The sequence below is a fragment of the Camelus dromedarius genome, chromosome 19 (assembly GCF_036321535.1).
Source record: "Camelus dromedarius isolate mCamDro1 chromosome 19, mCamDro1.pat, whole genome shotgun sequence".
Classification (NCBI taxonomy): domain Eukaryota; kingdom Metazoa; phylum Chordata; class Mammalia; order Artiodactyla; family Camelidae; genus Camelus; species Camelus dromedarius.
The window spans coordinates 17975939-17993928 of NC_087454.1; the positions used below are offsets into that span (position 1 = coordinate 17975939).

The 17990-nt window shown below is 38.5% G+C and overlaps 7 non-coding genes across 7 annotated transcripts; 5 read left to right on the top strand and 2 right to left on the bottom strand.

Annotated features, from left to right (window-relative positions):
• The first annotated feature begins 685 nt into the window (after positions 1-685).
• On the top strand, positions 686-757 carry TRNAQ-CUG (transfer RNA glutamine (anticodon CUG)). The gene has a single exon. It is a non-coding gene; the product is annotated as a tRNA-Gln (tRNA).
• A 3641-nt stretch (positions 758-4398) lies between these two features.
• TRNAS-AGA (transfer RNA serine (anticodon AGA)) lies at positions 4399-4480 on the top strand. The gene has a single exon. It is a non-coding gene; the product is annotated as a tRNA-Ser (tRNA).
• A 3425-nt stretch (positions 4481-7905) lies between these two features.
• Positions 7906-7987, top strand: TRNAS-AGA (transfer RNA serine (anticodon AGA)). The gene has a single exon. It is a non-coding gene; the product is annotated as a tRNA-Ser (tRNA).
• A 228-nt stretch (positions 7988-8215) lies between these two features.
• TRNAM-CAU (transfer RNA methionine (anticodon CAU)) lies at positions 8216-8287 on the top strand. The gene has a single exon. It is a non-coding gene; the product is annotated as a tRNA-Met (tRNA).
• Positions 8288-12908: 4621 nt separating this feature from the next.
• TRNAS-AGA (transfer RNA serine (anticodon AGA)) lies at positions 12909-12990 on the bottom strand. Its single transcript has one exon. It is a non-coding gene; the product is annotated as a tRNA-Ser (tRNA).
• Positions 12991-15065: 2075 nt separating this feature from the next.
• Positions 15066-15147, top strand: TRNAS-UGA (transfer RNA serine (anticodon UGA)). The gene has a single exon. It is a non-coding gene; the product is annotated as a tRNA-Ser (tRNA).
• Positions 15148-17695: 2548 nt separating this feature from the next.
• On the bottom strand, positions 17696-17767 carry TRNAQ-CUG (transfer RNA glutamine (anticodon CUG)). The gene has a single exon. It is a non-coding gene; the product is annotated as a tRNA-Gln (tRNA).
• Between the last annotated feature and the right edge of the window lie 223 nt (positions 17768-17990).

Sequence of the window (17990 nt, forward strand, 5' to 3'; positions counted from 1 at the left end):
AAAGCTCACAGCTGCTGCTCGTAAACGAGACAGGTCTCAGCTTTCTCAGTGAGAACCAAGTTACAAAACCCTGCTTAGAAAATATTCACATTTTTAATCGTGTTTTACTCTTTGGTCTCCACGAGGTGAAAGCTTTCTGGCAAGCATACGGCATCTTTTGCCGTCCGGTTTTTATCACCCCTGGGCAACGCCCCGCAAGGACAGGACTGATTGGCACACCACGTCAAATGAAGTCATCCAGTTTATGTGTCACGAAATTAAACTTCCAAGAGTGGCCCTTGCGTTCGAAAAAGACAACGTGGACATACACTCGGGAGACAGCGAGCCCCGCAGTTTCTCCAGCAAAGCAACCTGGGAGCGCGGCTCGGCTGATGCCCTGTCGGAGCCGCCTGCCTCGGCTTCTGGGCAGCCTGGCTGACTGCGGCCGAGTGGAGAACGGCCCAGCGAGCTGCAGAAAAGGCGGAGGGGCGCTAAAAAGCTCGGACCTACCGTATCTATCCCTAGAAACTGATTCGCTCTTGGGTTTTGCACTAGGAGCCCTGTGCGCTCAAGAAAAGGGACGTGTGCCAGGAAAGCAGATAGCGAAAACTAAGATGCAAATTTCAGCTTTTCTAAGGACTACTTGATTTCACAAATAAAGATATATTCTATCAGGATAGAGTGTTAACACGAGCCGCGACTGCGGGGTTCCATGGTGTAATGGTTAGCACTCTGGACTCTGAATCCAGCGATCCGAGTTCAAATCTCGGTGGAACCTAGAAGTCCTTCCTTTTTAATTATTTTAATCTATTTACCTATTTTTTCCAGTTTCCTTTTTAAGAATGGTTGGCAGGGAATCCCCGATTCACATTTCTCCTTTTCTTTATAGACTTTATTAAACGTGAATAAATGAATATCATGATATAATACATAATTTTGGAGCTTTTCTTCCTTGTGAAAGTTTAAAATGGCAAAGCATACATTCTATTTTTAAATTATATTGACCAGATGGGAAGGATTTTCAAATAGAACTTTAAAGACTCAAAGCCAAAATGGAAAATAATTTTAAACTTTATTTTAAAATATTCTAGAAGAGAAGAATTAAGATACTATCACATCCTTATTATTCCTCATTGTTTTCTAATGAAAATTAAACATTTGTTGGGAATAATAGCGTCTGATGTTCTTTCTACTGCTATTAGCTAAAGAACTCTCTCATTAATTTTCTTATGTTAATTAATTCAATTTTATTAATTATTAATATTACATAAATATACATAAAATTAACAGTTTTCCCAAATTATTAATTACCAAAGCCTTTGAAACATGAAAATCCATTCACACTTTAACTGATTCATAGTATTTCAACATATAAAGCACACTAAGGAAATTTCACTCTGTGCTTAATAGCTGAAATTCTTCTTTATCCTGTGTCTTTTCCCCCCCTTAGCTGAATCTTCAGTTACTAAGCAATATGGAAAAGCAAATTGCTAAACTAAAGGGAAAAAAACCCCATCTACTTAAACCTTTTCTTTCTTTGCTATGTTCTAATGATTGCTAATACTTCAGCCTAACTAATAATTCTGTTTTATGAAGACACCAACTGCCTGACTGTAATTCGATTTTCAGAAATCTTAACCAACCAGAAATCTTAACTCCTCAGGAGTATGGGAAAAAAACATATTTTCATTTCTGCCAACGATACAATTTGTACAAAGCCCTACATGGAGGCTATTATCAGAGACTGCTTCCAGGTTGATATATATGCACGGTGCCCCCAAATCCTTTGTTGGGTACATTTTCTCACCTTCCCTGAGTGCACTTATTATAAAGCTATGAAAATTTGACAGGTTTGTACAAAGAGCCTCATTGGCACCAATTCCTAATTAAGATGCCCATAGCACTATTTTTTAAAACAGGTTTCAATTATGAAACATTAACTAACTTAACTCCAGTACTTGAATTCAAAAAATAGACAAACAACCTAACTTAATGTCAACAATTGCTGTAGGTAGTCCTCAGAGAATCACCTCCTTCTTCTATTTGCACAATGGAACCAGCATGGTAGGACAGAAAAAGGATACATTGGGACTGAATTCTCACTCTGTGGATGTCTAGCTGTGTAATTTTTGAGATATGTAACCACTCTATAGCTCAGTCTCTTTATATGTAAGATAAAAAACGTAAGGCCTTCTTTACTATGCTCTACCATGGTAAGTATCTTACTTAAGGAAGACACTCCACAAATACTAGAGCTCTCTTTCCTCTTATTTCTTATCTTATCTTATCTTTTATTTTATTTTTCCTCCTCCCCCTCCTTCTTCTTACTTTTCTACTTCCTCTTCTCTTTCATCTTCTTCTAGAAAAACAAGACCTGAGAATTGGAAAGGGGACATTTGGGTCTATTTGGATACATTTTAGTGCAATGATGGTTCCTTCCTAAAAATATTCTACTTGTCAGCAGAAGCAGCCCATCCTCTATCCAAAAACACTAGCCTATCTTTGCTTGAAAATCAGGCAAATATCTCACTTGAAGAAGTTACCTTGCACAGGGATATTGATTCTTCTCAGTATCCATTCCCACACTCCTCATTGGCTACAGGACTCAGGGTTGAGTATATATCGTTATTTTACATACTGAAAGAATGGCAAGATCATGCTAATTCATAACAACAGAAACTAGAGTAATGTGTGGGAGTTCTAGATCAGGAAGAAAGAAACATAACATAGAATTGTGTCAAATTTATTGATATGGGTACACTTAATGGAGATTCTGGATTTGGTGTGTTAGCTAGAATAACTGGGAATTAGTCTAACAGTGTGCTTGATTGGTTAGCTGCAACCTGAAATCAGTGGAACTACAGTAAATGAGGAAGTCAAGACTTCTGTGGTATAAGGTAGAGAAAACTATCCAATGTCTTAAAAGAAATAGGGAACTTGCAACGAATTTATCACATGTGATGCCCACTAATCCCCCCTCTGCAGTCTCCCTGAAGGGCTCAAAGGATGCTTCTTTCACAAAAAACCTTGAGATACAGATTAGTGAAGAGAGTGCCAGCCTCCTTGCGAAGCTCTCTAGTATCTGTCCTTTGCAGAAAGGGTTGATGGTAGTAGATGCGTCCCAAATTTATTTTTAAAAAATGTATTTACCTTTTGATCCCCTTCCTCCATTTCTCCCAATTCCCCTGGCCCCTGACCCCACCTCTGGCAAAGACTCATCTGTTCTCTGTGTGTGTAAGCTTGTTATTTTCCCCTCTTTTTTTAGATTCCATATATGAAAAGTATTTGTCTTTCTCTGTCTGGCTTATTTCGCTTCGCATCATGTCCTCAAATTTCATCCATGTTGTCATAGATGGCAATATTTCATTCTTTTTTTGGCTGAATAATATTCCTGTGTGTGTGTGTGTGTGTGTGTGTGTGTGTGTGTGTATACCACAGCTTCTTTATCCATTCGTTCTATGATAGACACTTAGGTTGTTTTCTTATCTTCACTATTGTAAACAGTGCTACAGTGAACATAGGGGTGCATATATACTGTTCAAGTTAATGTTATCATTTTCTTCAGATAAATATCCAGAAGTGAATTTCCTGGATCATATTGTAGTTCTATTTTTAACTTTTTGAGCAACTTTCATATTGTTTTCCATAGTGACTGTACCAACTTACTCTCCCATCAACAGTGCACAAGAGGTCCCCTTCTTCCTCATCCTTGCCAACCCTTGTTATTTCTTCTCTTTTGGGTAATAGATGTTCTAACAGGTGTGAAATGATATTTCACTGTGGTTTTGATTTGTATTCATCTGGTGATTAATGATGTTGAGCATCTTTTATTTGCCTGTTGGCCATATTGTCTTCCTTGGAAAAATATCTATTCAGATCTTCTACCCATTTTAAAAATTGAATTGTGTATTTTCTTGCCTTTGAGATGTATGAGTTCTTTACATATTTTGGATATCAATCCCTTGTCAGATATATGATTTGCAAATATTTTCTCCTATTCCAGTGGTTTTATGGTTTTAGGTCTTACATTCAAGTCTTTAATTTATTTTGAGCTCCTTGACGTACGTCTTGGTGATGATTTTTTGGATTTGACACCAAGAGTAAAAGCAACAAAGACAAAAATAAGCAAGTGAGACTACATCAGATTAAAAAGCTTCTGCACAATAAACAAGCAAAAAACAATAAAAATAGAAAGCTTTAGTCTCCTTCTATCAGACCATCAGAATAGAGGGTCCTTCCAGTCTGAGGAGGAATTGTTATCTGCCAGTTTGCCACAACAGCATGATATTTGCCTAAATGATGCCAAAGAGTAAGAAAATTTGCTTGACACAAATACACTTTCTGAGAAAATATGTGACGTTTCGAAGAGAGCTGAAGTTCCCTACGGCTACTTATACTAATGACCGTTTCAACTTCCATGTAGTCGTGGCCGAGTGGTTAAGGCGATGGACTAGAAATCCATTGGGGTTTCCCCGCGCAGGTTCGAATCCTGCCGACTACGATGTCTGATGTCTTTCCCTTTAGCAACCCTGCAGAAACAGAAAACCAGGAGTGTCTGGGAAAGTCCATCGGATGTTGCTCCCCGTTTCTGACCCAGCACAGAGGACAGCTCCTTTGAGAGCATCATAGGTAACTCCTATTTCAGCACTGTGGGCACAGTTAGCCTTCTGCAGGTTCTATTTCTAGGAAGGCAGAGGCCAGGATCCTGCTTCACTAATGTCTCTTTTTTTGTTTGTTTGTTTCAGTAGTGTCGGGGGTTCTTCCTCTTTGGTTGATTTAGTATCCTTAAAGACAAGGTAGAGTTCCTCAATTATAAATTGAATATTAGCTTCTCCACTATTGGAGTCTCACTCCCAGGTTCTTCACCTCCTGAAATCCTGGGCATCCTTAAAGATTGCCTTCTCATGTCTCCTACTGTGAAAAGTCTTCAAATTCATCCTTCATTCCTCTGTTTCTGTGCCCCTTATCGTGTCCTTCCTATAACATTAAGAAAATGCAACAATAATACTAGTGCTTCCATATCTATTCATATATCTCCTAAGAAACTATTTCTATATTTATCATTCATTCTGCCTGTTAGCATGTGTGTTTTTGAAGAGATAGACTGTGTAAGTCCTCTCTCAATCCTTAATGCCCAGGTGGTCAGTTATTAAATCACTGTAAATGATGTAAACTAATGTAGTAGAAACTAACCCTATTTTTGGATCTAATTAATGTTTGTCCTTTAAACAGTAAATTCCTTTAGAGCGTCCTTTCAACTGTTTTGTTCTTTTGGTACCACTTAAAGGTGTCAATAAAGCAGATGATCAATTAAACCATCATTTTTCCTTATATATTTTATGAATCTTTGTCATTTCATTTGCTATATCTGCTAGTCTTTCAGAAGTAACTGAACTTCCTAAACTAAATGCTGTTTATGTGACATCTACGGCTTTGAAATGGAAAGTGCCACCTCTATACAGCAACTGCTGTAAACTTTCAGTGAAAACACAGAAGTCAGAATATTCATTTAGACTTAAGAGAGCTAACGTTGTCTAGCATCTGTCTCCCTTTTGCATGCTTCCTTCTTCAACAAGAAAGGGAGAATATTACAAATCAAAGCCTTCTTTTCAGTGGAGACCTTAGAGTAATGGTTGAAAAGGAGCTGAGGTAGAGGCTCCAATAACCTCTGGTTGAAAAAGAACAGGGCTCCATTCCACTCTGTTGGACCTACACATGCTTCATTCTAGTGTCCCAAATGTGTACTGTGAAAATCCCACACCTATGAGCTCTCTGAAAAAGGAGAGGGAAGCTCTGAGAACTGGTTTGACAGGGTTCTCAGCCTCAGGCATGGGTGTACCTTGGCCTCCTACTTTTCAAAATTGAGGTTAATGACTCACAAAGCCATATTTCAAAGAGGATATTTCTTCAGCAACTTTGTACTTAATTACAGTTTAGTAATAGTTAAGCTTATTAGTTAAAATTAGGTTTTGTGACATAAAGAAGATTCTTCAATGCAAAGTGTTCCCAGCCTAGTGTCTATGTTCTCCAACAGAATTTGTGAACTTCCTGATATGGTTGCTACAACTGTTAATTTTGTGTGAGGGCCATCTCTCTGTGAGAGGGTGAATAAGTTTTATTTTACATACATGGGAATTTAAGCCAAAAAATAATGTGAGTCTCTGTCTTAATAACTTTATGACCATTGGATGATAAGAAGAATTTGGTAGCTCTATTTTGTTGTTTTGGGAAACACATAAAATGACATGAAAAGATACGTCAGCCCCAAACAAGCTCCTTCTAACTGTTGTAATAGATTTATCTGACTTGAACCCAACAGCTGTCTTCCCAATGACAAATTCACATTCACCATTATAACAGGGAAGAATGTTTTATTGGAAATCACTATGCTTACCTCCACGCCTCTGAATATTTCTGATGTTCACAGACCAAGACAGGCACATATCCACCTAATGTAAATAACTTTCAAAGCCTTTGCCTGACCCATGTTGCTAAGGGCATTGATAAGCTTTTTCTTTTATATTTCACTACTGCATTGCTTCTGAGAACAAATAGGCACTACTTTAAGGATATAATTCCACAAGCTACTCCTGTAGGTACAAAGACATCAACCAAAACTTTCTTTCAATCAGCACCTTCAACTCCCATTAATTTAAAAATTACAGATTTCAATTTTACTTATACTTTCCACTTTATCTCTGCCATTGTGCTGTCAGTCTTAAGCAATTTCTTCAAATTTTCCATATGTGGGCTATAGTTACTTGCATGTTTATGAAATATCTTACTTAGTGGACATTAATCACAAGGGCAGGGATAATGCTCTTTGTCTTGTTAACTTTGTGTTATTACACCACAGTCAATAAGATTAATTCCATTCAGGAATAGGATTTTATCATATCATGAATCATATGAAAGAGACTTTTTAATTAAGGTGGTACCGCAGTATAATCGTTAGTTAGCACTCTGGTCTCTGAATCCAGCCATCTGAGTTTAAAGAAATTGTTTGTTTCATAGCTTTGCTTCTTTGTTGCTAGGAGTTTGCTGTCTACAAAAGCTGTCATACTAAGCCAATTTTATCCTTGATATCTCTGAGTACCTGATATCTGCATCTGGGAGGCTTCAGAAAGTCTCATCATGTTTCACAGGGGAGGAAAAAAGGGTCAAAAGTAAACACATCATTTAAAATAGCATCAACAAGGGTAAAATACTCTGGAATAAATTTAACAAAAGAAGGGCAAAACTTATACTCTGAAAACTACAAAACATTGCTGAAAGAAGGAAAATCTAAATAAACAGGAAGATGTCTCATGTTCATGGACTGCATTTTAACATTGTTAAGATGGCAATTTTCCTTTAAATTTATCTACAGATTCAATGCAATTGCCATCAGAATCCCAGCTGACTTCTTTGTGGAAATTGGTGAGTTGATTCTAAATTTACATGGAATTTCAAGGGACCCAGAATATCAAGAACAATCTTGAAAAGAAGAAAAAAGTAAGGGGACCCACACTTCCCAATTTCAAAACTAACTACAAGGCAATGATAATCAAGACAGTGTCAAAGTAATATAAGATCAATGAGATAGAATTGAGAGTTCAGAAATAAAGCCACATGTCTATGGTCAGCTGATTTTTGACAAGAATATATTTCATGAGTCTTCACCAGGGGCTGACAGAACAGAAGCTGATCTCATTCCAACAACCCATCACATAAGGAGTCTTTCCAGTTCTAAGGATAAAGTGTTACTCTCCAACATGGTGCAATAGCATGATAGTCACCCTACTGATGTCAAAAATAGGAAACATTGACTGCAGATACAATTTCTGATACGTAATTCGATCTTTCTGGTATGTGATTTGGTGTTATGAAGCTTGAGAACTCAGTTTCAGCACAGCTATTTAGTTTAATAAACGGGTAGGTTGTTGTGTAGTCGTGGCCGAGTGGTTAAGGCGATGGACTAGAAATCCATTGGGGTTTCCCCGCGCAGGTTCGAATCCTGCCGACTACGTGCGGATTAGCAGCTGGTAATTAGCGATGAATTAATTCCTTTCCAGGTCTGCACCTTTTTTTTTGACATCTTAAGGGTATTCGAAATCCTGGAGTTGCAGACCTGCTAAGGGTGTTTGAAATACTGGAGTAGCAGACATAGTGAAAAGACAGAGAAAACAAAAATATTAATAAACATTGAAATGTTGGAGAAGTGGGTAAGAATCAAGATTAAAAAGCACATTTCGTGAGCAGAGTGGCGCAGCGGGAGCGTGCTGGGCCCATAACCCAGAGGTCGATGGATCGAAACCATCCTCTGCTAGCTTCGTCAATTTTTCTCCTTTCTTTCCTCAAATGCCCACAGAGACCTTCCTGCTTTCTTCACCTACTGAAACATCCACAAAGCAGTAATGGTTGTCAAAAGAAAGCCACCAGAGACACCTTCACAACCATTCTCATCCTCTTGTATACCTGGGACAGAATTAACTCATTTTCGCTGCTCCAACTACATTCAAAGAATAATGGAAAACACTATCCATTCTTACTTGTCTTCCGCCCCAACTGCCGACTTCCTCACTGCTTGCTTGGCTGTCACTTAGAGGTGCTCAAAAAATATACGTTGAATCAAAGAAGCCTTACCATAACCATGGCCACACCTATTTCCTCAGTTGCCGGTCCTCCCGGTCTTTGAATGAGCTGAAGTAAAGAGAAACTATGGAAGGAAAGCATTAGAGAAAGACCTGGAATGATGGAGAATCTCCATATGTTGGGCGGAGGCAGAGGCAGATTAATGTGATTCCACTTTGTCCTAGAGGAAGGGACATGGAGAAGAGAAAGTGTCCAATTGGGAAATACCAGGTGACGGAGGGAGAAGAAGAGGAGCAGAGAGAAGAAGAAAAAGAATGGGAGAGGACAATAAAGGAGGCCGAAGAGTGGGTGGACAAAAGGGAAGACACAATGAGAGAAGGAAAGGCGGAGCAGTTGAGTGGAAATTTAGGAAAGGAAGGGAAATGTACAGGATTGGAGCGATGTGAATTTTGAGGAAGATGGTCCTCACTGACTGAAACAAAAATATCTTCGACCTCCGTTTGTTTGGTTTCAGGTAATGGACCAGGAGGGAACTCACACTTGGGCCAAGGACTTCCTGACCTGCAACTACATACCTGAAAGGCATCAAGCCGATATTTTATGATTTGGTCCTCTGCGTCACCTTGTCCCTGCTTCTTCCTCAAATGGCAGCCGGTTTCCCTCCACAAATTTTTGTATGATTCAGTGCTTTTTTCCTGACTCTGCAGAGGTAAAACGACCCCCTCATATAGGTGGAAGCACTGCTTCCAGGAATAAATTCTCCGAATCAATCTCATCCTAAGTACCCAGACCGACTTTGATCTACTTTTACTCTGCACTTTCAAGTATTTATTATCAACAATGCAGAGATCAACAACGATCTGTTCAGCTGCCACCCTCTCCTGGATCCCCAAGGCCCTGAGTGGAATTAGGAATTACCAGCACTTAGGAAAGACCCATATATTTCCATATTATGGACTACTGAGTCGATAAAGCAGGACGCTTTTAATCTGAGTGTCTATGGTCCAAATTCCTGTTTTTCTCCTTTTGATTTCAGCCTCACCTTCAGATATGACTCACCACCTGGAGGATTGCTGTTCCTTGGAGAATTTCTGGGGACCCAGTAAATTAAGAATAAAAAAATGTACAACCACTTGCAGATTCATCTATATTCATATCCATCTCTGCCTTTGGGCTTAGTTGCTACTCATTTAATAATTCCTGGAGCAAATGTCAACAAATTAACCCATTGTAGATTGTGTGTGAAAAATAATGCCAAGTATCCCTCCTTCTCTCCCTCCTTCCCTCCCTTCATCCATCCTTCCTTCCTGTCCTGTACTGGATTTCTAAGCTTGCAATGACTGCAGAAAAACAACAAACCAAATAAGGTAGTTGCTTACAAGACAATACTTTGGAATGGTGTTGGTCTTCCCTGTTGTCATGGTTTTCGTTAGCTCATCCTAATGATTCTATACTTTTATAAATTGACTATGAAAACATTGTGCAATATCTCTATTTGTAGAAAATCAAACGTGCAATCTGGGCATCCAAGATCTAAATCCATTGATTGCAGACAAATCTAAAGATAGGGTGTGATCAAAAAAATAACCCCTGACCCCTGCAAGAGAATTTCCAGAGATTTGAATACCTGACCCAAACCAAACAAACAAAAAAGCAAAAACAAAACAGTTAGAAGACACCTGTTTGGAGTCTGTCTAGTCTCTTACAGGCATTTTGTACATTTCCCAAAACAACAAAAATCAGCTGGCAAATTCTCCTCCCTCCTACCTCATGGTCATGAAGTTACTAGGAAATAGATTTCTCGCTTCTCTTTTTTGGGGGTAGAAGGGTACTAAAAATCCCAAGGTATATAGAATAAAACTTATGAACTCTCTCACAGAAAGATGTCCCCCGACATAAAACATACAGTTATGAAGACCACGTCAGGGAGTTCACAAAAACTGTGTAAGACCATAAGCACCAAGTAGGGAATCCTCTGCATTTTGAATTCCCTTCCTTGTCTAATAATCTAACTTAACCAATAAAATTCAAAATCACCAAATTGTGATTTTAAGCATGATGGTGTTTAAAAAATATCACCTTTAAATTGCAGACATGTGATTCATTAATCTCAGTCTTGGAAATTAGGAAGCCAAGTGTGTCCACTCCCTGAAGCTGAGACCCTAGTCAAACCAGTTCTTTGAGTTTCTCTCCGGTTTTTTTTTTTTTTTTTTTTTTTCTTTATAGGGTTCATGGGGTGTGGATCATTCACAAAACACCTTTGGGACACTAGAATGAGACATACATACATCCAGCAGGATGGAGTGGAATTCAGCTGGTTAGATGGTGGTTGAAACCTCCTTTTCAAACCCTACTGTGAGCTCTTGACTTATGACATCACCTCCTTCTTGTTGAGAAGAGAAGCATGAAAAAATACGGCAGAAGCAATGCAATACTCTTTCTCTTAACTCTCTATGAGTATCTGAATTCTGTGTGATTTAAGCCTAGAGTTTTCCCCCACTGGATGTCTTCTTATTTATTGTAAGTACAATTGAAGATGACACTTAGTATCTGCAAATCATACATATTTCATAAAATAGCATTTTATTTAGAATGCCATTGCTTTGGAAGATAAATGCAGAAAGGAAGGGGGTTGAAGATTTCTAAAATGTGTAAAGCAAAATTTATAAAACTAGAGATAGAGGTAAAGCCATAATCACAATGAGACATTTTTAGCATGGTACTCATCCCTCAAGAAAAAAGCAGGAGTGAGGGGGCTGGGGGAGAAGTGAGAGGGAAAAAAAAAAAAACCCATAAGGACACAAAAGTTTTAAATAATATTATTCCTAAATGTGACCTAACTTACAAATAGATAACACTACACTGTTCAACTTCTGAAGACAAATCTCATTTTTAAACACATATAGAATCTCTAAAACAAAACAAATCTTTTGCTTTGCTGACTATAAGGCAAGTTTTCAAAATTCTAACACTTTTAAAAGATAAATGTTAGCATCTAATCACAATATATTTTGCTGAATATCAATTAAAAATTGAAAATTATGATATGTTTGCAAGATAACAAAATGCATATGATTCAAAGAAGATTATCTACATGGGAATTTAAAACTATATAGAAAAGAGTGATATTGAAAATAATTCATATGAAAATATGTTTTGTGCAGCCAAAGATGCATTAGGTGGATAGTTAAATCTTCAGTTACAGAAGTAAAAATAAAATAAAAGCTGAATAGCATAGCATTGATCTAATGATACAGTAGAAGAAATTAGAAAATAATCGGTAATTATTACCCAAGGAAGTCTTAGAGAAGAAAATAATGAAGAAAACGGCTGATTTAATGCATCAGAATAGAAACATAAGATGCAGATGACTTACAAAATTGAACTTTTAGCTGGGAAAAAGGGGTGATAAAATTGCTAAACTTTTGGATAAACTGATCAAATCATGAAAGAAGGCATAAATAACTGCTATCAGAAATGGAAAAAAAGGAGAATGGCATGTCTAAAGGCTTCAAAAATAAAAAAGAAGATGCAGAATGGCAAAAGAGGCAAGGACAAGCTCCCCTAAGCTGCGGAGGCAGTGACAGAATGAATCCTATAAATTCCTAGGAAGATACTCTACCATGGTTAGCATTCCTTTGGTCGATAGATTAACCATACTTTATTAATCATGCAGTGTGACTGTGCATCTAAGAGTATGGCTCTGTGCTTAGAATACACCAAAAACCTCACTTCATTTTTTTTCTTACAGTTTTATTGAGATGTAATTGACATACAGCATTGTGTAAGTTTAACTCATCTCGTTTTTACTCCCTCTCTCTACACCTCAGTCCTGATCCCAGGAAGTCAGCCTGGTGTAACATCCTTGACCATATCTGGTTGGATTACAAAGAAAATTGTTTTACTTAATTTCTTTACTTGTGTAGTGGTTTCCTTATGAATACCTAGTTTGGGTTTGTGACTTGGTGTATGAGTCTTGAGTTTCACTTATATTTGATCCAAGATTTCCTGGAGTTTCCTTTTCTATGTGAAGAAGGATGTACATGATAGGAGAAGAGCTCTGAAAAGGGTACAATTCTTTGGAGACAGAAAGGGTCATGGCAAGTTTTTTCTGTAGGAAAAGCTACATTCTAAGCAGAATTTAGATTGCAAGAAACAGCCTTCCTTCCTGTTGTGAACAGCCTTCCTGTTTCCTGGAAAAGAAAACTCCATTAGGATTGTGTGGAGCTGGGAACTTTAAAGACAATCAGAGTCAAGTTTCCTTCTTTAGAAAGGTAAGAGCAGACTCTCAAACACAGATTTTTTTTTTTTTCCCAAACCGAACAATTTTCCCTACCATAGAATTTTCCAGATGACGTAGTCGGCAGGATTCGAACCTGCGCGGGGAAACCCCAATGGATTTCTAGTCCATCGCCTTAACCACTCGGCCACGACTACATGGAAAGTGAGGCAGTCACTAGCATAAGTAGCCGTAGGGAACTTCTGTTCTCTTCAAAAGGTCACTTTTTCTATCAGAGCGTATATTTGTATTAAGCAAAACTTCTTATTCCTTGGCATCATTTAGACAAATATGCTGTTGTGGCAAATTGACAAGTAACACTTCCTCCTCAGATTGGAAGGACCCTTTATTCTGATGGTCAGATCGAAGCAGACGAAGCAGGAGACGTCCTAAGAGACCACATTCCTGCTCTGTCAATTTCTGATGCGGACTCATGAGATACATATACCAACAACTAGGACATACTCTAACATTTGCTGCAGAATTATGAGCATAGCAACGACTTGAAAACCTTGAAATGACCATCAATTTATAAAATGAATTTTAGAACACACACATGGTGGAAGATTCTGCAGCAGTTTTAGAAAATTCACAACTACTTGATTTAAAAGATTGTCCCACCTACTTCAACACTTTTCCCCCCTGCATCCCCTGCATATGGATAAATATAGCGCAGACTTCAAATAAAACAGCTCTTCAAACCTTAAAAATGTGAAACTGTGCTCTATGGCAGTATTCTTTCAAACTGACAAGGTGGGAGGTGGGGAAGCCCAGTTAAATGCCAACAAGCAAGGGGGTGGAGAAGTCTTCATTAATTCTACCAATCTGTAACTATCATTTATTATTTGAGAAACAAGTTGGAGGTGAACGTTTTCACCATGGAGTGCACTGAACAAGACAGATGATTAATCCAAGGACCACTTGAGGCAAATGTTAGCTTTTGAGCAATATCCATAAATAACCAATAAAGCAATAAAATACATTGTTCTGCTATTCACTTATAAAACTTGATGCTTATTTTACACAGTAGAAAACAAATAACCAAAAATTAACACATAATCCCACAATCCAGAAACCAACACTAGCAACATTTTAAAGTATTCCTCCTCTCCCCCTAGTATTTCACATATAAAAATTTTGCATAGTTGAGTCATGTTTATGGCATCCTGCTCTTGTCGGTGAACATTATATCATAAACATTTCCCCAAAGCAATTACAAAGTCTCCCCAATTTTTGCTTTAATGGCTTTGTAATGATCTATTAGGTAGATGAGGCAAAAAAATTTAATCATTTACCCATTTTTAATATATATATATATTGCTATCACAATGAGAGATGAAGATTTTTGTGCAGTACATGTTTTTCTTTGTTAATATTATTCTCAAGAGAGTGCTTCTCAAACTTCAGTCGGCATCAGAACCACCCAAAGGACTTCTTTTTAAAACAAATTGCTGGATCTCCCCAACACACCCCACCCCACCTGCTATCAAGTTTTTAATTCTGTAGATCTGAACTCAAGCCAGAGAATTTGCATCTCTCATAAGTTCCCAGATGGTGCACACACTGCTGGTCAGGGACAATACTTTAATAAGACTGCTCAAGGATAATAAACTTCAAAATAAATTTATTGTGTTAAAGGTTTCAGTCACTTGGGAATTGTCTCGCATCCTTCACTAGGACACAAGAGTGACCTCCAAAGGAAGGGGTGGGAGACCTCTCCTGCCTTGTCTTTTCCAGTTAGTACAAAAACTGTCCCGCTCTCTCCTTGCCTCTCACTCCAAATTGCCGCCCCAGTCCAATTTAAATAGTTCTTTTGGAAGGATATGCCAGTTTTCACGCCATGGAAGGGATTCCTGAATTAGAGTTTAACCCTGGAAGTAAACACAGATGACGCCCCTTCGTCTCACGTTCCTTTCATTCCAGCTCCTTCTCCCATTGGTATTTGCGACTTGAGGCTGTTTAGAGCTCACTCTAAACTCATAACTCGCCTTTGCCGGATCCCTAGAATTAGGTGTGATCGTTCATGTCCGCGAGTGTCAGCGGCTAGTGGACAAGCTCCAGCGCCCACGACGGCCGAGTCGCTTGTCTAGGAGCTTTTTATTGAGCTGGTTCTTGATTTGCTCTAGATGAGCTTTTTCATTCTGGAAACTTTTTGTTGCCAGACCTACTGTTGGTGAATGGGCCACACATTCACCACTAGTTCACTTAAGCCCTCTAACGTGACATCAAGTTGGTAGTCGTGGCCGAGTGGTCAAGGCGATGGACTTGAAATCCATTGGGGGTTCCCCGCGCAGGTTCGAATCCTGTCGACTACGGTTTTACCACGGGGTAACGTTGTGGCATACTGCACCCCCTCTTGCTAATTTCTCTGGACATATATTCACCTACTACACTAATGGCTTCCTCTTTCTTAAATTAAGCTGGGTCTTCTCAGGCTTAATAAAGAAAACAAGAAAGGGAAAGAATTCCCAGTCTTTCCTCCCCTTTTTTATGACAATCAGGCTAATCCATATGGCTATAGGTTTTAATCAACAATGGCTGCCAGTTTTTGAGTACAGAGAAAGTATCTGTTGACCATATCTTCTTTAAATTTTCTGGTTTCAACTCACTCGTGCAGTTTTCTGATAGCAATAAGGTGTGCAGTAAAGACAGAGTTTTACAGTTGTAGAATAGAGGCATTTTCTGCATTTTCACCTGGGAAAGAAACTTTATGTACCTAGGAATATAAGAAAAAATAAATTAAACTTCAATCTTGACCAAACTAAATGTGATCTGTATATATTAATGATGGAGTATGAAGAGTAGATTCTACATATTGTGAAGATCAAAGGGGTGTAACAAGATCATAAATAGTGTTTTCCCAGTACAGTGCTTGGGGTGGGGGCGAATGCATTGCGTTCTATAGTTAGTGACACACTATGAGAGAGAAAACCAACACTCTCCGGTTTTGAACGATGGAATGTGTTTACATGTAGTAGTAGGAACTTCACAGAACTGATTTGTGATGGAAAAGAACCTGAATATGAATGTTTGAATAAGCAATTTACAAAAAGGGGCAATGCTGAGAGGAAGCAGACAATGAATAAGATTAGTGTATAAGGGGAGAATCTTTACTGTAACTACATTTGGAGTTAGTGATATGTGTTGGCTGTGATTTTAAAAAGCTGTTTAAAAATCCAACCCTGGAACTAGCCCTTACCCAAACCTAGCCCTAGCCCTAAACCTAGCCCTAATCCTCCACCTAACCTTAAACCTGGACCTAGCCCTAACCCTGAACCTTGCCCTAACCCTGACCTAGCCCTAAACCTGAACTTAGCCCTAACGATGCATCTAGACCTAACCCTGAAACCAGCCCTAACCCTGTATCAAGCCCTAACCCTGGAACTAGCCCTTACCCTGAACCAAGCCCTAGCCCTAAACCTAGCCCTAATCCTCCACCTAGCCTTAACCCTGAAACTTGCCCTAATCCTGAACCTAGACCTAACCCTGAACCTAGACCTAACCTTGAACCTAGCACCAATGTTGCACGTAGCCCTAACCCTGAACCAAGCCCTAACCCTGAAATTAGCCCTAACCCTGAAACTAGCCCTAAACCTGAAACTAGACCTAAACCTGAACCCAACCCTAAACCTGAAACTAGCCCTAACACTGAAACTAGCCCTATTCCTGCACCTAGACCTAACCATGAAACTAGCCCCAAACCTGAATCTAGCACTAACCCTACACCTACACCTAACCCTGTACCTAGCCCTAACCCCTAACCTAGCCCTAATGCTGAAGCGCCCCTAACCCTGCTCCCAGCCCTAATCCTGAACCTAGCACTAACTCTGCACCTAGCCCTAAAAAACAAAAAAACAAAAACAAAAACAAAAAAAACAACAACCCTCACACAACCTAGTATCACAAAGAGATTTTTTGCGGGTGGGGTAGGTGGAATCTTCTGAGAACCTAGTCCATGAGAAATGCCTGCAAATTTCTAATCCAGGAAAACAAAATATGTCTCACTTCGTCCAAGAAAAATACTATACTAAAAAGAAAATTTCCTAAGACCTGTGCAAAATAGTACAAAAACAAATGAAAAAAAGTAAAACGTATACAACGAATATAATTAGTAAAGAAATAGCCGTAGTCACTCATTTTATCTGAGAAAAATGGATATTTGGTATTTTGTGGGTGACACAACGACCAGATGAAGAGTACAATGAAAATATCATTTTAATTTGAAATATGTTAAATCCATACATATTTTAAAAACATAATAATGAGTCTTACATATCCTTTTACTTAGAGTTACCTACTTTCAGATTTTCCACATTTTGTTTCTCACTGTGTGTGTGTGTGTGTGTGTGTGTGCGTGGTGTGTGTGTGGTGTCTACCTGTATTTTATAGATATAATTGGGTTCGATGGCCATGTGGAGGAGGGTCAGAAATCGTGCAAGTAGAGGTCATGGATAGAAAAGAAATTTGCTATTAACTGTACATTATCATTATCCAACACTATTAGCTGTATTTATTTCCTATGTTTGAAATACTAAACAATTTCAAATATTCTTTTTAATGTGCACAGAAAATAAAGTTTTTTAAAAAAATCATTATTGCTTTTTATTAGAGTTGGTTTTCTAGTGGCAGCAGAGTGTAGGGTTTTGGGGTCTTCCACCTGTACTTACCTCTGATACTTCTTCTCTTCCTTATAAAATAAACTCCATTAAAGTAGGATGGAATTTCATTTCCACCACCTCATCCAGATGCAGATAGATGTGTCGCTACTCGCAGGAACTCACAGGAGATATCAGGGGAGAACTGATTTTGTTCATTTAGTTGGACAGTATTTTCTCGGGAAAATCAAAGATGAAAAGATCAGGTAGGTTCCACCGAGACTTGAACTCGGATCGCTGGATTCAGAGTCCAGAGTGCTAACCATTACACCATGGAACCACACATAAGCAAAGTTTTTCCATAATTATCCATGATGTGTTATAGTAACTCTACTGAAAGCACTTTAACAGTCAGAAAGTTTAATCTACGTCTATTCACAACATTCTTTCAAAGAAAATCCTGAGACGGGATTATTTTGTTTATTTTTATTTTTTATCTTATTTTTTGCCAAGTATAGGAATCCATAGAGTGTCCACCCTCCACCTGCCCCACCTCCCTACTT